Here is a 15,954-nt window from a genome sequence, read left to right as displayed (position 1 = left end):
TTGTGATGGCTCAGGATAGGCTCCCAGTAGCACTTTTTTTTCTCATATTCTGCTTTCATGGAATGCAATAGCGAGCATTTTGTCTTAACTTCATGCTTCCCTGCTTATGTGGCATCTTGCAGGCTTGCAGCCTCCAGGGTACAATTCAAAGTGCACATTTTGACCTATAAATTAGCTTGGTTCAAACGTATTTACAAGATCATCACCTCCTCTATTCCTCTGTAATTATATTTTACTTTAATTATCTTCAATGTGAGAGACAGTGAGGTGTAGCTGTTAGTTAGTGGATTGAACTAGGAGCTGGGTGTCAAGGATTCAATTCTTTCTTCAGTTCTCTGGCTGATTTTGAGCTAGTCACTCTCTCTCTGCCTAATCTACCTCACAGGAGTTATTGTGAGGATAAAAAGGTGAGTATGCCGCCTCATGTTCTTGATGAAAGGTGGAATATAAGCACTGTACAGTACAATAATTTCAACTATGCATTTTTTAAGGAAGTGCAAGTTGCAGAGCTTCAATGTAGCAAGAGGGAAGTTGTGCATATGTCCCTCCAATATGGCATCTCTACTTACAGCTTGCATGGGGTAATAAGAAGCATATGGATAGATAGTTGCTATCCCACATCCCTTTCCACCAAAATGGCCATGCAAAGCCCAAAGTTTAAATAAATCTGATTCTTGGGAGGTGCTAGAAGTTGCAGAGAGTATTTCAATAGAATTCCTCATTCTTGTTAAATCAACCTTGTTCTTTTTACTCAAATTAAATCTCTATAGCTACCCCATCCTAACTAGTAAAAAGTTAGTCTTCTTCAGCCCCTAAGATGCTGAAAATAATTTGACATGTACTTGCTTTTAACAATACATTTGCTATCTGAAACTATAGGGATCAATTTGGTGTGAAGCAAAGGGGTAGGGGGAGGTACCATCCACCTGTGTGTGCCTTAATGTGTGCATTTCTCTCTTCCTTCCCAGAAAACTAAGGCAACTTTTATATTTCTCTTTTATTGTCTTCATTTGAATTTGTCAGGGCCAAACTGCACATACTAAATGTTAGATTGTGTGAATCTTTTTTCAAATGCAAATAGCAGGCTCAGTAGAGCTCAATTAGGTTCTGGAGTGATGGGGAGGTGGTGGGAAGAGAAAAGGTGACACACAGAAAAATCCCTCCCCCTCCAGTGTTGCACTAATGGAATCTTTCCTCTCATGCAAGTAGCAATTTTGGAAGGGCAATTTTCATCTAGACCGTGATAGAGGATGAGAGAGTTAAATTCCTCCACCCTCTGTAGATTTGGTAGCCCGATCAATTTGCATCTGGACAAACATACAACTTAAGATACGTAATTAGTGTCACATGTACTTTGGCCACAGATGCATGGCAATTTTATTTGGAACACTGAGTTTCTTTAACAGTTAAGTTATATTGAACTTCCACTTTGAAAAAAGAACACATCTTGAGCAACCCACTGACTACTGAATTACTTACTACTAGCTAATCAAGGAAGGTATTTTGGAATAATTGTAGATAGTTCTGTGCCACTGTAAAATTAAGAAGATGACCCGGAACAAAACTGTGCCTTTGAATTTGATGAAACAAAAGGAGGCTCCCTGGTAATTATGATGACCTTATGCAGTTTTATTCCTTCTACTTTAGCACAAATAGCAATGTTCTGGTTTAATTGATGAAGCCTTTTAAAATATGCTTTCCCTTTTGCTTCTTTGACCTTGCTTTGTTGTGGCTATATACTAGTCAGAAAAATTATAAATGATTCACAACTTCACTTTTTTTCTTTACCATTTAACTAGAGGGTCTAAAATATATGAGCCACTGCGCAAACACATGAAATGACAAGTATCCTGGCTTGCAATTCAATTGAGATATAAACAGAAGAATAGTGGACATGAAAAGGAACGTGGGGTCAACAGAAAGGAGTAAAAGGAAAGGGGAATGATATGTTGGCAAAGGTTTAAAACAAAGCAAAACAGGGAGTTCCAGGACCAGTAAAAGTCAGTGGACCAGGCTAGCCCCTAAATGTTCCCCGGCACCTCCTTCCCAAAGCCCGGGAAGCTTCTGTCCAGCTTAGAGAGGGAAGCACGATGTTCACACACATGACTTCAGGAAGACATGTGCATGAAGTCGCCCCCCCCCCCCAATTGCCTTTGCAAGCTGGCACCTCTGCCTTTAACTGTTCCCCTACAAAAAAAAATTCACCGCATGCCACTGATGTGCACCTATCCATTTCAAACTTTCCAAAATAGTATGCAAACCAAAGCACAGCTCTCCTTTAAAATTCACACTTTTCAGTTTTTGCAGTTCAGTTTTCTAGCCAAAAAAATGTGTACAGGAATGCATGTATTAGGGGGAGTGCCCATAAAAACCCATGGTATGATGAAAAGGACATACAAAAATGCATTCTATTTGGGGGAGCCATTTGCAAAAATGTGTGTATTGGGAGAAATGTTCATTAAAATGAAGACAAATTTTTAGGAGGGTCCCTTTTTTTAAAAAAATGGCAAGATGATGATGACAAAGTGAATTTAAGATGGGGGGGGGGGAATGAGAAACTGAAATTGACCATTTTATCCATTCCTAAATAAGAGTAATGGCAGAGGAATGGAGAAAATGAACGCTAAGGAGAAGCAAACCATGGAAAACCTTAAAAATTAAAGAGAAGAAAAGTTGTTTTTAAAAGAACAAAGTAATATTATCTCCATATTGAGCACTGTTTCCATTTCTGGATAATCCGCCTCAAACAAGTAAACAGCAGGGTCCAAACCCAGAAACCTATTTGCACTTATATAGACACATGGGCCTGCTTTGGTTGTGTGTCTCTGGCTCTCCCTATAACTCAAAATGGAGGGAGCAAATTGGGTTGTGAAAAGGGAGGGACATAAAAATCAACTTTCTTCATGAAAATTTATGCAGACACCATAGATGCAGGTGGATTCAGTCTGTACACAGGAGTTTCTGGGCTTGAGAAAAGACGGCCAGATTGAGACACTCAACTAGAAAATGTGCAAAGAAACACAACAGGTGGTTGAATTACTGTGGACTCCATATGTCCTCAAAGCTGTTGCAACCAAGCTTAGAAATAAAACACTTTCTCATATGATTTCATGGTATGACTCCTCATCCAGAGGCTGATCTAGTAGTGTCATAACTGGTAACTCTCTGAAATTTAGGGTGACTAATTAGCCAGCACCTCTGCCACCACTTTCTTCCTCTGTGTTTTAATCGGCCATTGAGATTTGCAGCTCAATTATCATTTTGCATTTACAGAGCAAAGATCTTTCTCTATTTTAAGATCTGCATTCAAGAAGACAAATGAACTTGCCATTTCGCTGACACTTGAAGTACTCAACAGTACTTGGCATATGAAGTAACCTTAGTCGCGGAGGAGTTGTTACTGCTTTCACCATGTTATAAAACACATGTAAGCTGACTTTGCCTTGGAGTGTGTGCATGCATATGTGCTTCCAAAGTTGGTTATGTTGTGGAGTAGTGATAAAGATGTGTCTCTCTGTTGGTGTGCTTACATTTTGTTAAAGAGGGTTTTTTTTATGGCTAGGCACTCTGTTGTTAACCTTGCGTTCTAGTTGCATCTGCTTAGAATTTGCCTCCTGCCACCAGCTTCTTAAATCAAACAGTCCAAAGGGATTGTTTTAATGGCAATCACATGGTCTTTTGGACAATATATTTTTCAAGATGCCAGACATTAAATACTGGTTCAGCTCCCTGGTAATCCCTCTTGAGGATTCCAGTGCTTCATTATAAATGACCCTGCGAGGTGAATGGTAGCAGGCACTGCACTATTTATCTTGTAATTGCAGTTCTTTAGAATTTTGGCTGGGACACGACTACTATTACACTGGAGATGTAAATCAGTTCAGATACCATGAAAAACCCAAGTAAGACTCCAATCCTTCATGCTGCTGTACTTGTGTACACTCCACTGAAATCCATTGCCCTCATCTGCATGTTACTGAGTCAAAGAATACATCTATAGCCATGCAAACCTATTAGACCCTAGTGGGAAGGGCTTTTGTTTACTTAATCACATGTTTGTGGCAGTGGTCTCTGATACCAGTAAAAACAAAGCTTTGAGTTCAGGCTTGCCCTTGGTTTTCATTTGATTATTTAATTGCTATACCTCTTAATATATTAATAGTATCTTTAAACGGTGTGCAAACAAGAAGCAACAACAGACAACTTAAACAAGTATCACAAAAATACACAGTTACATATAAAAATGTTGCCTCAGTGCGAAGTTACTAATATATAAAAATCAGCCCAACAAGACCACAACAAGAAACTGCCGACAGCATACGAATCAATCTGGCTAACCTGATTCAAAAATACACACTCACACACAAAAACAATTCGCACTGCAGCTAACCAAAGACAACCAACCACACCCTAAGCCACCCCCAACCTCTCTCACCACCAGGGAAATACAACAAGAGAATAGTAAGAGAACCCATACAAGTAAAGCCGACAGAACCCCTCTCACACACTAAGTAGAATAATGGAAGCATAACCACACCACACCACTCACCATTTCCCCCTCTTTCCCTTCCTAATTGTTTAAACCAATTCATGAACCAAGAACTTGTACACTGACCACTAATAATGAAACATATGTTGTAGATATTTTTCCACATTACGCTATTTTCAAGTTCAAGTTCAAGTTTATTGCGGCCAAAGCCAGTGACACTAAACACCACAAGATCAGACAACAAGAAATCAGCAACAACTTCAGAAAAGAAAAAAGGTTACACAAGGGAACTTTGCAGTGTGCCATTCAACAGAAGAGATTTACGCTTCTTAATTACTAAAGTGCAAAATTTAGATTACGCTATTTTTGTGTTACACAAATGACATGAGAAAGCTTGGTATACTTGTTTGTATAATGTTTTTCATGTTTATAAAACCCAATTTTAAAAAATCAAGATCCTTTTCCTTTTGACACAGCCTCTGGGTTCTGACTCAGATTCCAGCAAACTCTCAGCTCACCCTCAAAAGTCTTACCATGAGAAGAGCTCCTGGAAAACAGCAGACTCTAGTCTCTCCCTCTAGACTTGCTGTTAATGGGCAGGCCCCAGGTGGATGGCATTTCCTCAGGCTGCCCACAGCTGTGTCCCATTCAGCTGCAGCCTCCACACTCAGTTCCAGGTGCAGCAGGTTTGTTGAGTTTCCCAGGGTGGCCAAAGGATGGGAAAAGCCCATCTCCACTCACAGCTTTTTTCATTCTCTCTCTTCTCTTCCTTCTCCTCCAGCTGCTTTACACAGAAGGAAGAGATTGGGATGCAATGGAAGCACCTGCTGGAGGAAGGAGAAAGGTAATATTCCCAGATCCTCCCTCCATGCTTTTTTGGAGGGTGTCCCTGTTGTGGTTGATGGAGGTGATTTAGGAAAAATTAATTCTCCTGTCAGACTGGGAATATCCCCTCACTCACCCAAGTTTAGGATATTCCACCATTCTTCAGCAGAGTTTCTTTTCTTTCAGCAATGTAAGTGGCTCGCGTATATTAAGCGGCTCGCGTATATGTCAAACAAAGCTTTAACAAAGAAAACTGTAACACAAAAGCATACTGTCTGAGAGAAACTAAAGCAACCTCATGAAGCAAGAATGACAGTTTCTCTCTCTAACTCAGGCATCCCCAAACTCAGCCCTCCAGCTGTATTTGGGACTACAATTCCCATCATCCCTGACCACTGGTCCTGTTAGCTAGGGATGATGGGAGTTGTAGTCCCAAAACATCTGGACGGCCGAGTTTGGGGGTGCCTGCTCTAACTGAACTTAACTGAACACCCAAAGGGAGGGGCTGATTCCAGAGCACAACACAAAAGCTCCACCCACCAGATGCCAGACATTCTATTATTCAAATTAGGTCCCAGTGTTTTCCTAACAGTCCCAATCTTCCAGATCAGTCTTTCAGGAGGCTGCAGTTGGAAAAAGGAATAAGAAAAAAAGCACATCCCCTTTTCTGTCCTGTGTCTTTTGAGCAGAGTTCCACTCTGGATCAAATCCAGCAAAAATAATAAACGTGATACAGTCAATAAAGTGCAGGGTTTAGATGTGAACACTTCATAGACTGACCTATAAAGCTCTTTAAGTGGCCCAGAGCAAGATGCTATCTTTCAACCTGCCCTGCCCTCCAGTGATACTGTGTTGTTCTGAGCTCCTTGAAGGAAGAGCAGAATATGCTTTCACCCCTCTTTAGAGGTCAGAGTACCATTGTGCATGTATGTCTTTGCAAGCACAAGGGTTAGAAGTTAGCTTCTTTTTTGGGGGGTGGGGGAGGTCTTTTCAAAGGACTGGATACCTTTTCACATTTTGTATGTGGAGGCCAATCAAACACGACACTGAATAATACAGGAGCCCCCAATGATATGGAATGCCAGTTGCTTAAAATTATGCATATGAAATAACCATGGTGCCTGTTAGAGCAAGAATTCTTTCTAGCATTAATGTTCGAAGTCATCTTGATTCAACAGAAAATCATTTAAAACTAGCCTAAATCTATGCAGTAATCCATGAATATATTAGCAACATTATCTTCTAAGATAAATTGGGGGGGGGGTATATTGAAACGTCATTAGCCAACTTTGTATTTAAATAAAGCTTTGACTTTTCTGGAAATAAATATACTTGGATTATTCATGAGTTAGGAAGATTCATGGACATAATTGAGAGGAAACTTATAGTCTTTAGATGAGCAAAGACACTGAATGAATAATGATAAATTGAAATAGTTCCATTATTTGCAGCTAAGAGGCATTATTTCAACTTTTACCAGAAAAGGGAGCCATAAAGGTCACTTTGACCAAATTTGAAACAATCTTAATTAACATCAGGCCAACAAGGAATGTTCAAATGGTATTCCTGTTCCGAGCACAATTCACAATTGTGTTTCCGAGCACAATTCAAAGTGTTGGTGCTGACCTTTAAAGCCCTAAACGGCCTTGGTCCAGTATACCTGAAGGTCCAGTATACCCCCATTGTTCTACCTGGACACTGAGGTCCAGCGCCAAGGGCCTTCTCGCGGTTCCCTCACTGTGAGAAGCCAAGTTACAAGGAACCAGGCAGAGGGCCTTTTCGGTAGTGGTGCCCGCCCTGCGGAACGCCCTCCCACCAGATGTCAAAGAGAACAACAACTACCAGACTTTTAGAAGACATCTGAAGGCAGCCCTGTTTAGGGAAGCTTTTAATGTTTGATGCATTACTGTATTTTAATATTTTGTTGGAAGCCGCCCAGCGTGGGGCTGGGGAGGCACGGCCAGATGGGTGTGGTATAAATAATATATTATTATTATTATTATTATTATTATTATTATTATTATTATATTAGAAGACTTAATGTAATGTAACTTTACACTGGTAAAAAATGACTAATGTAAGTATTTCAAAAGCAATTTGGGTTCAGATTTTAACTAAAGGTCCAGCAACATCTGTCTGTGTTAATTTCAAATAAAATCAACATTGATTTATGTTCTGATGGCACCTTACTTCTCTCATAGATTAAATAAAATGCCTAAGAATGGTCACAATAGATGTAGTCTATATTATATGTGAGTTGACCTAAAATATGGAATGGGGTGGGGGTTATGCAATTTTGACCAATTCTTAGGCATCATAGGATTGTAGAGCTGGAAGGGAGCCCAAGGATCATCTAGTCCAACCCCCTGGAGTGCAAGAGTATGCAACTGTCCTATATGGGGATTGAACCTGCAACCTTGGCAACATCAGCACCATGCTGTAACCAACTGAGTTGTCTAGGCCAGTGTTTCCCAACCTTGGGCCTCCAGCTGTTTTCGAACTACAATTCCCATCATCCCTGACCACTGGTCTTGCTAGCTGAGGATTATGGGAGTTGTAGTCCAAAAACAGCTGGAGGCCCAAGGTTGGGAAATGCTGGTCTAGGCTGCTATCAATATTTCACTTTTCCTTCTCCTGTTCCTTTCTGTCAATTAAGATATATCTTACCTCTATTGGAATATATGGTAATTAGGGGCGGGGAAGAATTTCAGTTTGCATTTTAATACAAACCTCTCTAATTCACACTTTGTGAAACAAAATATAAAGTTAAATTTAGCTATCCTTTGAAATTCACACTTCTGCGAAACTTGCAACTCAGTTTCTCAACCCAAAAAAGTGTGCAAAAATACACATATTGGGGAAACTGTGAATAAAGACACATACGTTGGTGAAAAAGACTATTCAAATGCATTATATGATGGGAAATAATGCACACAGAAAATGCTGAATAATTTTTATGCAAATTTCCTTTTTTTAAAAAACAAAACAATGCTGTGGAAATGTGACAATTCTGGAAAAATGAGAAATGGAAATTGACAGATTCATACATCCCTACTGCTGTTCGTCTCTACACAGCAGAGTTGGATCCAACAAATCAGTTTTCTCCCCCCTTTCTCTGACCTCTTGAAGACTTTACCCTGAAAGTTGAGGGATCATCAGTAGCAAAGTGGATATATTTGCTGGAAGCTGCCACTGAATGGACGAATCAGCAGAAATAATTCATAATCTACCCCTGAGTGTGTAAATGTGAGTAGAAATCCCTTTGGATTCAACCCAATGATACTGGCTAATGCAGGATTTACAAGTGGGTAGGATTGGGTTAACAGAAAATATATCATGACTGGCCATCTGTTTCCTATTGGTTGTTTCTGTGCTGCCTTAAAACATAATTAAAATGTTTAACAAGGGGGAAAAGATAACAATGGAAACCATGCTACAGTTATACTTAAAGGGACACTTTTGAACATAACACAATTATATCTATCTAATTGTACTTTGTGCCACACCATTGCCTGAGAAACTGAGTAAATGTAGACATTTTAATGATGCAGTTGGTATATAATTACATGTTTCACAATTTTATTTGATACGGATCTCTCTGACCTCATTTAAAAATATGCTCCCATATGCTAAGCACAGCTATTTTCAGATGCAAACCACATTTCTATTACTCTTGCTTGAATAGCTACCTGAACAATATTTTAAGTGTATTAACGTTTGTCGAGGGGTTTTTTCTAATGAGGAAGTTCAATTATATTTTAATAAGAATATGCATTTCTGGAACATCTAGTGTTAGCTTTTTACTGGTTATTTATGTAACTATGGTGCTTATTTTGTTTGCAATGCACTATTATGCATGCTGGAAAAAAGTGTCAATTTTTTGACAGTGCTTTATGTCTAATGACGACACTGATAATAAATAGTAACAAAGAAACAGACAAACAAGCAAAAACATCATTGTAACATATTGCTGCATTATCAGACTAGAGTCCAACTCTTCACTCTCCACTCATGTTGATGACTGTTAATGACTGCAATTGGTCTTACAGGAAAAAGCAAGGGGTGAGATGGCTAAAAATAGCTTTATCTCATTATACATGATAACAGTCGTCAACAGGTTTACCACACTTATCAGCCAATCACCCATTCCCACCACCCTTCTGAGTAATACCCCTCCCCACCCACTCACTATATATAAGGGTCTGGTGACTTCTGTTTCAGTGTATCTGAAGAAGTGTGCATGCACACAAAAGCCTATACCAATTACAAACTTAGTTGGTCTCTAAGGTGCTACTGGAAGGAATTTTTTTATTTTGTTTCGACTGTAAATGTAGACATTTTAATGAGGCGCTTAGTATAGAATTTAATGTTTCACAATTTTATTCAAATCCATAACTCATTTCTTTTATTGTTGCTTGAATAGTTACCTAAGCAATATTGCAGAGTCAGACTGGGAAGACCTGGGGGACTAGAGTTCAAATCTCCAATCAGCACCTTGGGCCAGTCACTGTCGGTCAACCTAGCCAAACTCACAGTGTTGTGAAGAAAAAAATGGGAGGGACAACCGTGTATGCCACCTTGAGCTCCTTGGAAGGAAGATGGCATATACACTGAATATTGTAGATGTACAATAGTTGGGATATTCCTTGTGACTGATCCAAGGAACATTGCCCTCATTATTGTTTGGTCTCAGTCAACCTTAATAACATTATCACATAGCCATATTGGCTGCATTAGATTGTAAGATCATTCTTTTTACACCATGCCTTGTTTGGCTTAGATCAGCCATGTGACCAAGAAAGGATAAAAAGCTCAACAAATCAACAACAGATAGAAGAAACAACAGCTTGATAAAGGGATTGGGTGGGAGATGGTAGGGGAAATGTTGATTCTTTGAGCAGCTATACAGAATGCTGCTTAACCTCAGTGTTTAGGAAATAATCACAAAGCTAGCATGTTGCTTCACTGAATACCTATCTATATATAAATTACCTAATTTCAGAATCATAACATAGTGGAAAACAGAGGCAGGAGCGGCACTCTTTTTGGGGGGCGGGGTATGATGTTAAGCACATCATTTATTTAACTCCATACCTGATTCAGAAGAACGTTTAAATATATTTCAATATCGCCAAATGTCAAGCTCAATTTTTGCCAGTAATGGAAGAGTGGAATAGACATTACCATTTCTAAAATGCCATTTTCTAGACTACCAATTTTCGGTCTCATTTTAAAGCTTTTTATTGCTTTGAGGATGTTCAGAAGTTCTCTGAATAATATTCAAAAATGGTGTTATTTCTGAATGTAAACCAAAAGTGTTTATTTTAGGGATGTTCCCTTTCTAGTAGGAGAAAAAGTACTGTATATTTCTTATATATTCCATTGATAGTTGAGTTTGAGGCATCAAAGAGAGGAAACTATTACACTTCAGACATATGCGTTCTAGGAACACCCAATCCCAGGATCAAAATCTGTGAACTCATAGTGATGGGTGCCACATTCTACCAGTGGAGTGGGGGAACCTTTTCAACCTAAGGGCTTCATCCCGTCCTGGGCAACCTTCTGACAGCTACACGCCATTGGTGGATGGGACCAAAGGTAAAAGTGGGTGGAACAATCAATGTACATTTTACCTTCACATGTTAAGCTACTTTCTACATACATCCACACCCTCATTTACATCCAGGCAAGCAAGGGGCATTTTCAGAGTTCAATGATACATTCCTGCCACATGAAAATACTCAAGAAGTTGTGAAGCAAGGCCACTGAGGGCTGTGGCCTGAGGAAAACCAGATAAAGAGACTTGGACAACCTCATTCATTCCTGGGCCTAGGGTTTCCCATGCCTGTTCTATTGTGCAATTTGAAAATGGTGAATTGCAACCTGACAGTGTGTGTAGTCTCAGGCTTCCATTAGTATTTCCACTCATAACGTCATGACATTGGCCCTGTGTACATTGTATTTTTTTCCCCATGCATTTGCGCAACAAGTTTGCCAAGCCAGGACAGCTCTGTTCATATTGATACCTTCAGGGGAAGGAAAGATGTTCTATCTGGAAACTAGAAGTCGTAGTGCCTTTGTTCATGACATGCTTGTGTTTTCCCAGCACGCAATGTAATTTAGCGAGAGCACCACGCTCAGAGGAAAAAATAGCAATGGTGTGTCGCTACTATGCATTATCGGGATGGGTTATACAGGCAAAATAACTGACTGACCAGATGGCGAGCGTCTAGTCAACTACCTCAGGATTGGCAGGCACCCAAAACTCATTGAACCCCGTGCCCTTTCCCCTAATAAACATGTCTGCTCAATCCCAGCTGTGCTAATATAGATATCCCAGTTTAAGAAAAACTCTCTTTATAATTGGATACGACATTCAGATATATTCTTTAGTCTGCATGACTAACGCGTACAGCATGACTTCAGCAATGATCAAGTAGCTATTAAAGCGGAAAAAAAGCCCACCTGTATTAACCTTTTCAAAAAATTAGTAAAGCATGAATGGGATGGAAGGTGCAATGTGTTTCTGGACAGTAAAGCATTTGGGTGAAAGATCACCACATGAATGCAGTAGCAAATTGCAATGGATTATTATTTATTTAGCATGCCTGAAGAAAATATGAAGGATGGAGAAGCTTTTTGGAAATCTCTCTAGGTTTTGGAATAATTATTCCAAGCAAAGGGGAAAGTTTCTCAACCCTTCAGTGTACTCGAGTGAGCCAGGGGTATAGAGGCAAACTGGTTGCCGTTGTGTAGCAGAACACATTTCAGTGATCGCTTGCTGCTGTCAATGAACAATCTCCAATCTTTGGGTTCGTACTGTGGCACTCCAAGCTTGAGCAGAAGCTGCGCAATATCTGCACAGTACACCAAGTCCTTCTCTTCCAAGAAAAAACGGAGGTACTCTTGATGCCTGTTGCGGAAGAAGCTGATGCGAGCACTGTCAGAGTGGAGGTTTTTTTCCTTCAATCTGGATGCCAACAGTTCGGCAGAGTCCTTTGACAAGCTAAGGTCACAAACTAGATCATTCAGCTCCTTTTGGGAAAATGGCTGTGGAGCATCATCTTCAAGAACCACTTCTTCTTCATGTCCTTCAACACTGGAGTCATCATCACTAATGTCAGGAAGTTCTCCGAAGATAGGCACTGGAATTTCATCACAATGAGCTACAGGATGATGTGCTGATTGAAGATCAGGATACTTCGTGGGGAGGCTGCCCCATTAACTTAGTTTTGATCCCCCAACTTTATGCTTTCCCGCACCAATTTATGGAAGATTTCGAGGTTTTATGACTTCAAACTGATCCCTTTTCGACATAATCACCCAGAACTATCGGACCTGAATACTTCTTGTCATTAAAATAATCATTTCCAATCAAAACAATTATTCGACATGGCATTTTACCCCCACCAACTTCTTCTAAAATGCTCCACACAAGCGTACATGTGAACAAAAACGTAAAAAAATGACATGTGGCCATAGCTGTCGCTCCGCCATGACCTCCCTGCCAATTTGGATACAATAAAGGAACTGGAGGCCCCTCGACTGTCCTCGGGTCCAGTATTGGACCACTTTGACCGGATATCCCCAGCCGATGTGGACAGACTCCTCCGAGCTGGAAAGCCCACCACCTGTCCTCTCGACCCGTGCCCGTCTTGGCTGATTAGAGCGTGTCCAGACAAGGTGCGGGCCCCCCTGGGGGATATCATCAATCTGTCCCTTGGCACCGGGACATTCCCAGGGGAACTGAAGGAGGCAGTGGTGTGTCCGCTCTTAAAGAAAACATCATTAGATCCCTTAGATCTATCCAATTACCGCCCAGTTTCGAATCTTCCATTCCTGGGTAAGGTGATTGAGAGAGCGGTTGCTGATCAGCTTGGTAGGTTTCTGGATGAAACATCGGCTCTGGATCCATTCCAGTCCGGCTTCCGCGCTGGTCATGGGACCGAGACGGCTCTGGTCGCCCTAACAGATGATCTCCGCAGGCAGCTGGATCGAGGCGGGTCGGGGCTGCTGATTCTTCTAGACCTGTCAGCAGCCTTCGACATGGTCGATCACGAACTCCTGGACCACCGTCTTGCCGACGTGGGGATCCAGGGCACAGTCCTTCAATGGCTGCGCTCGTTTCTCTCTGGTCGGGGACAGAGGGTGGCGCTTGGGGGGGAACTGTCATCCCGCCACTCCTTGGTGTGTGGTGTGCCCCAGGGTGCGATACTCTCCCCGATGCTTTTTAACATCTTTATGCGCCCCCTCGCCCAGCTTGTCCGGAGTTTTGGGCTGGGCTGCCATCAGTATGCTGATGACACCCAACTCTATCTGTTGATGGATGGCCATCCTGACTCGGCCCCAGACACACTGATCAGATGCTTGGAAGCTGTGGCTGGATGGTTACGTGGGAGCCGGTTGAAGTTAAATCCTTCGAAGACAGAGGTTGTGATGGCCTGGGATTCCGATTCTGAGAGTGAACCGGAGGAATCCCAGCCGGCACAGGAGTCCCCGCCTCCAGGGCCGGCTGAACTGGGGCAAGGCCTAGATTCTGAGGAGCCTGCACCTGTGCCAGATCCTCAGGAGCAGGCACCAGGTGAAACCATTCTGGCCCCAGAGGTGCTTGAGGACTCAGTGTCTACAGGTGAGCCTTCCCCGGGGCTCAGTAACCCTTCGGCCTCTCCTGAACTGCAGAGGCTTAGGGCAGAGAGGCGAAGGGAACTGGTTTCTCCCAGGAGGAGTGCTCGCCTTAAGGCCAGGAGAGGCGGGGCTCCTGGGGGCCGGGACCGCCCCTGGCCTTAGAGAAGATAAAGGGCAGTCAGCCCGGTCCCAGGTTGCGGGAGCAACGTCGTCATTGAAGAGCTGTTTTGGCCAGCATCCAGTCCTGTTCCTCCAGTGTTCCTGTTCCCCGCCCGGCTACCTGCTTCTGATCTTCGAGTGTTCCTGTCCCCGCCCGGCTCCCTGTTTCGGACCTCACCTCGCACTTTGTGGACTATCTCCAGGCTAGTGACTTAGGACTGAACTTTGACTACGGTAACAGTAACCTTCCCCCCGGGACCAGCACAGTTTGCTCCCGCCACACCCGCACTCCCCCTTCGTTGGGGTGCGTTCGGGAACAGCCAGAGGCCATGGTTGACCAGGCAGCTGCGCTGGTGGCATTGGCCCAGGAGAACCAGGCCTTGACCCACACTGTTCAGCAGTTAAGCGATGTGGTTGCGGCGCTTCAGCAACGGTTGGAAACCTTTACAGATCATGGGGCCGACGCCCCAGCTCCAGGCAAGTACCCAGTGGCTTTGCCAGAGAAATTTGATGGGACCCTGGCCAGTTTTCCCATGTTCTTCACCCAGGCCAAGTTGTATATTCAGGGGCGAGCCCGGAACTTCCCTGACGACCGCACCAAGGTGCACTTTCTGATCAGTTTGTTAAAGGACCAGGCGGCCAAGTGGACTTTGCCACTGCTCCGGCAAGACTCTCCTTTGTTAACGGACTATGTGGGATTTTGTAACCACTTAGAGACTGTGTTTGGCAACCCTCTGAAGGAGAGCCAAGCCAATCGGGCGATTCGTCAGTTGAGACAGGACAAGTCCACAGCCGCCGCCTACGCCACAGAATTTCGGCTGTTGGCACAAGACTTGTCTTGGAATGACTCTGCACTACGGGACCAGTATCTGGAGGGACTGTCGGACGAGATACTGGACCAGTTGGCCATGATGGAGCGTCCCACCACGCTGGACACCCTCATTCAGCGGAGCCTGCAGATAGACGATCGATTGGAGGACCGTCGCCAGGCCCGGGACCGCCAGCACCCCCGGCTCCTAGCGCCCATCCTTCCCAACAGGTCCACGCCCACAGCCGAGTTGCCAGTCGAGCCAACGCAGCTCGGGGCTGTGCGACCTCGCCTCTCCCCCTCAGAGAAGACGCGGCGTCGGGAGGGAAACCTGTGTCTTTACTGCGGTGGGAGTGGACATTACGCCCGTTCCTGTCCCAGGAAAATGCCAGTCGCAGGAAAACCACCAACCTCTGTAGCCGAAGGCCCTAGCAACGTGGGGTCCCAAACCATGCAAGAGGGGCCCTCACCAGTGGAGTTGCGACATCTCATGGTTCCAGTGCGTCTCTACCCTCCAGGTGGGCCCTGGATTCTTACCCACACTCTGGTAGATTCGGGGGCAACCCGCTCCTATATGGACGCTGCCTTTGCCGCTCATCATCAGGTGCCACTTCAGAACAAGCCAGAACCGGTACAGGTGGAGGCAATCGACGGACGGCTCCTGCGTTCGGGTGCCGTCACTCGGGAGACCCAGCCCTTGGTCCTGTGTCTCCAGCAGCACCGGGAGGTGCGAACTTTGGACATTGCCTCCATGCCCCGGTTCCCCCTGGTGCTTGGAATGGACTGGTTGGAGGCTCACAATGTTCAGATTGACTGGGTTAATCGGACTGTGCACTTCCCAGACCCATGCCCCCATGCTCGGTCCGAGATGCTAGCGGCCGCACCCACTGAGGAGGCAGCACCCACGCTCCCAGCCGTGTACCGGGACTACCAAGACGTGTTCGAGGAACGGGGGGCAGACCAGCTGCCGCCGCATCGGTCTTTTGACTGCGGCATAGACCTCCAGCCCGGAGCGCCCCTGCCGGTGAGTCGCTTATACTCTCTAACA

At 43.6% G+C, this 15,954-nt stretch overlaps 1 long non-coding RNA gene across 2 annotated transcripts in view; it reads right to left on the bottom strand.

Annotated features, from left to right (window-relative positions):
- The window catches only part of LOC308479324, a 207,150-nt gene extending 201,369 nt beyond the window's left edge, over positions 1–5,781 (bottom strand). The window contains exons 1-2 of one of the 2 annotated variants that reach the window (XR_013987607.1): positions 5,451–5,781; positions 5,023–5,316 (exon numbers count right to left, since the gene is read on the bottom strand). This is a non-coding gene — a long non-coding RNA (uncharacterized lncRNA). Of the gene's footprint in view, positions 1–5,022 lie in introns of both variants that reach the window. The other variant, XR_013987606.1, reaches the window with a different exon arrangement.
- Positions 5,782–15,954: the final 10,173 nt, after the last annotated feature.

Source organism: Podarcis pityusensis (assembly GCF_964106645.2).
Source record: "Podarcis pityusensis genome assembly, chromosome: 1".
Taxonomy (NCBI): Eukaryota; Metazoa; Chordata; class Lepidosauria; order Squamata; family Lacertidae; genus Podarcis; species Podarcis pityusensis.
The sequence above is the reverse complement of the archived record's forward strand: the minus strand, read 5'-3'. Positions and strand labels throughout refer to the sequence as shown.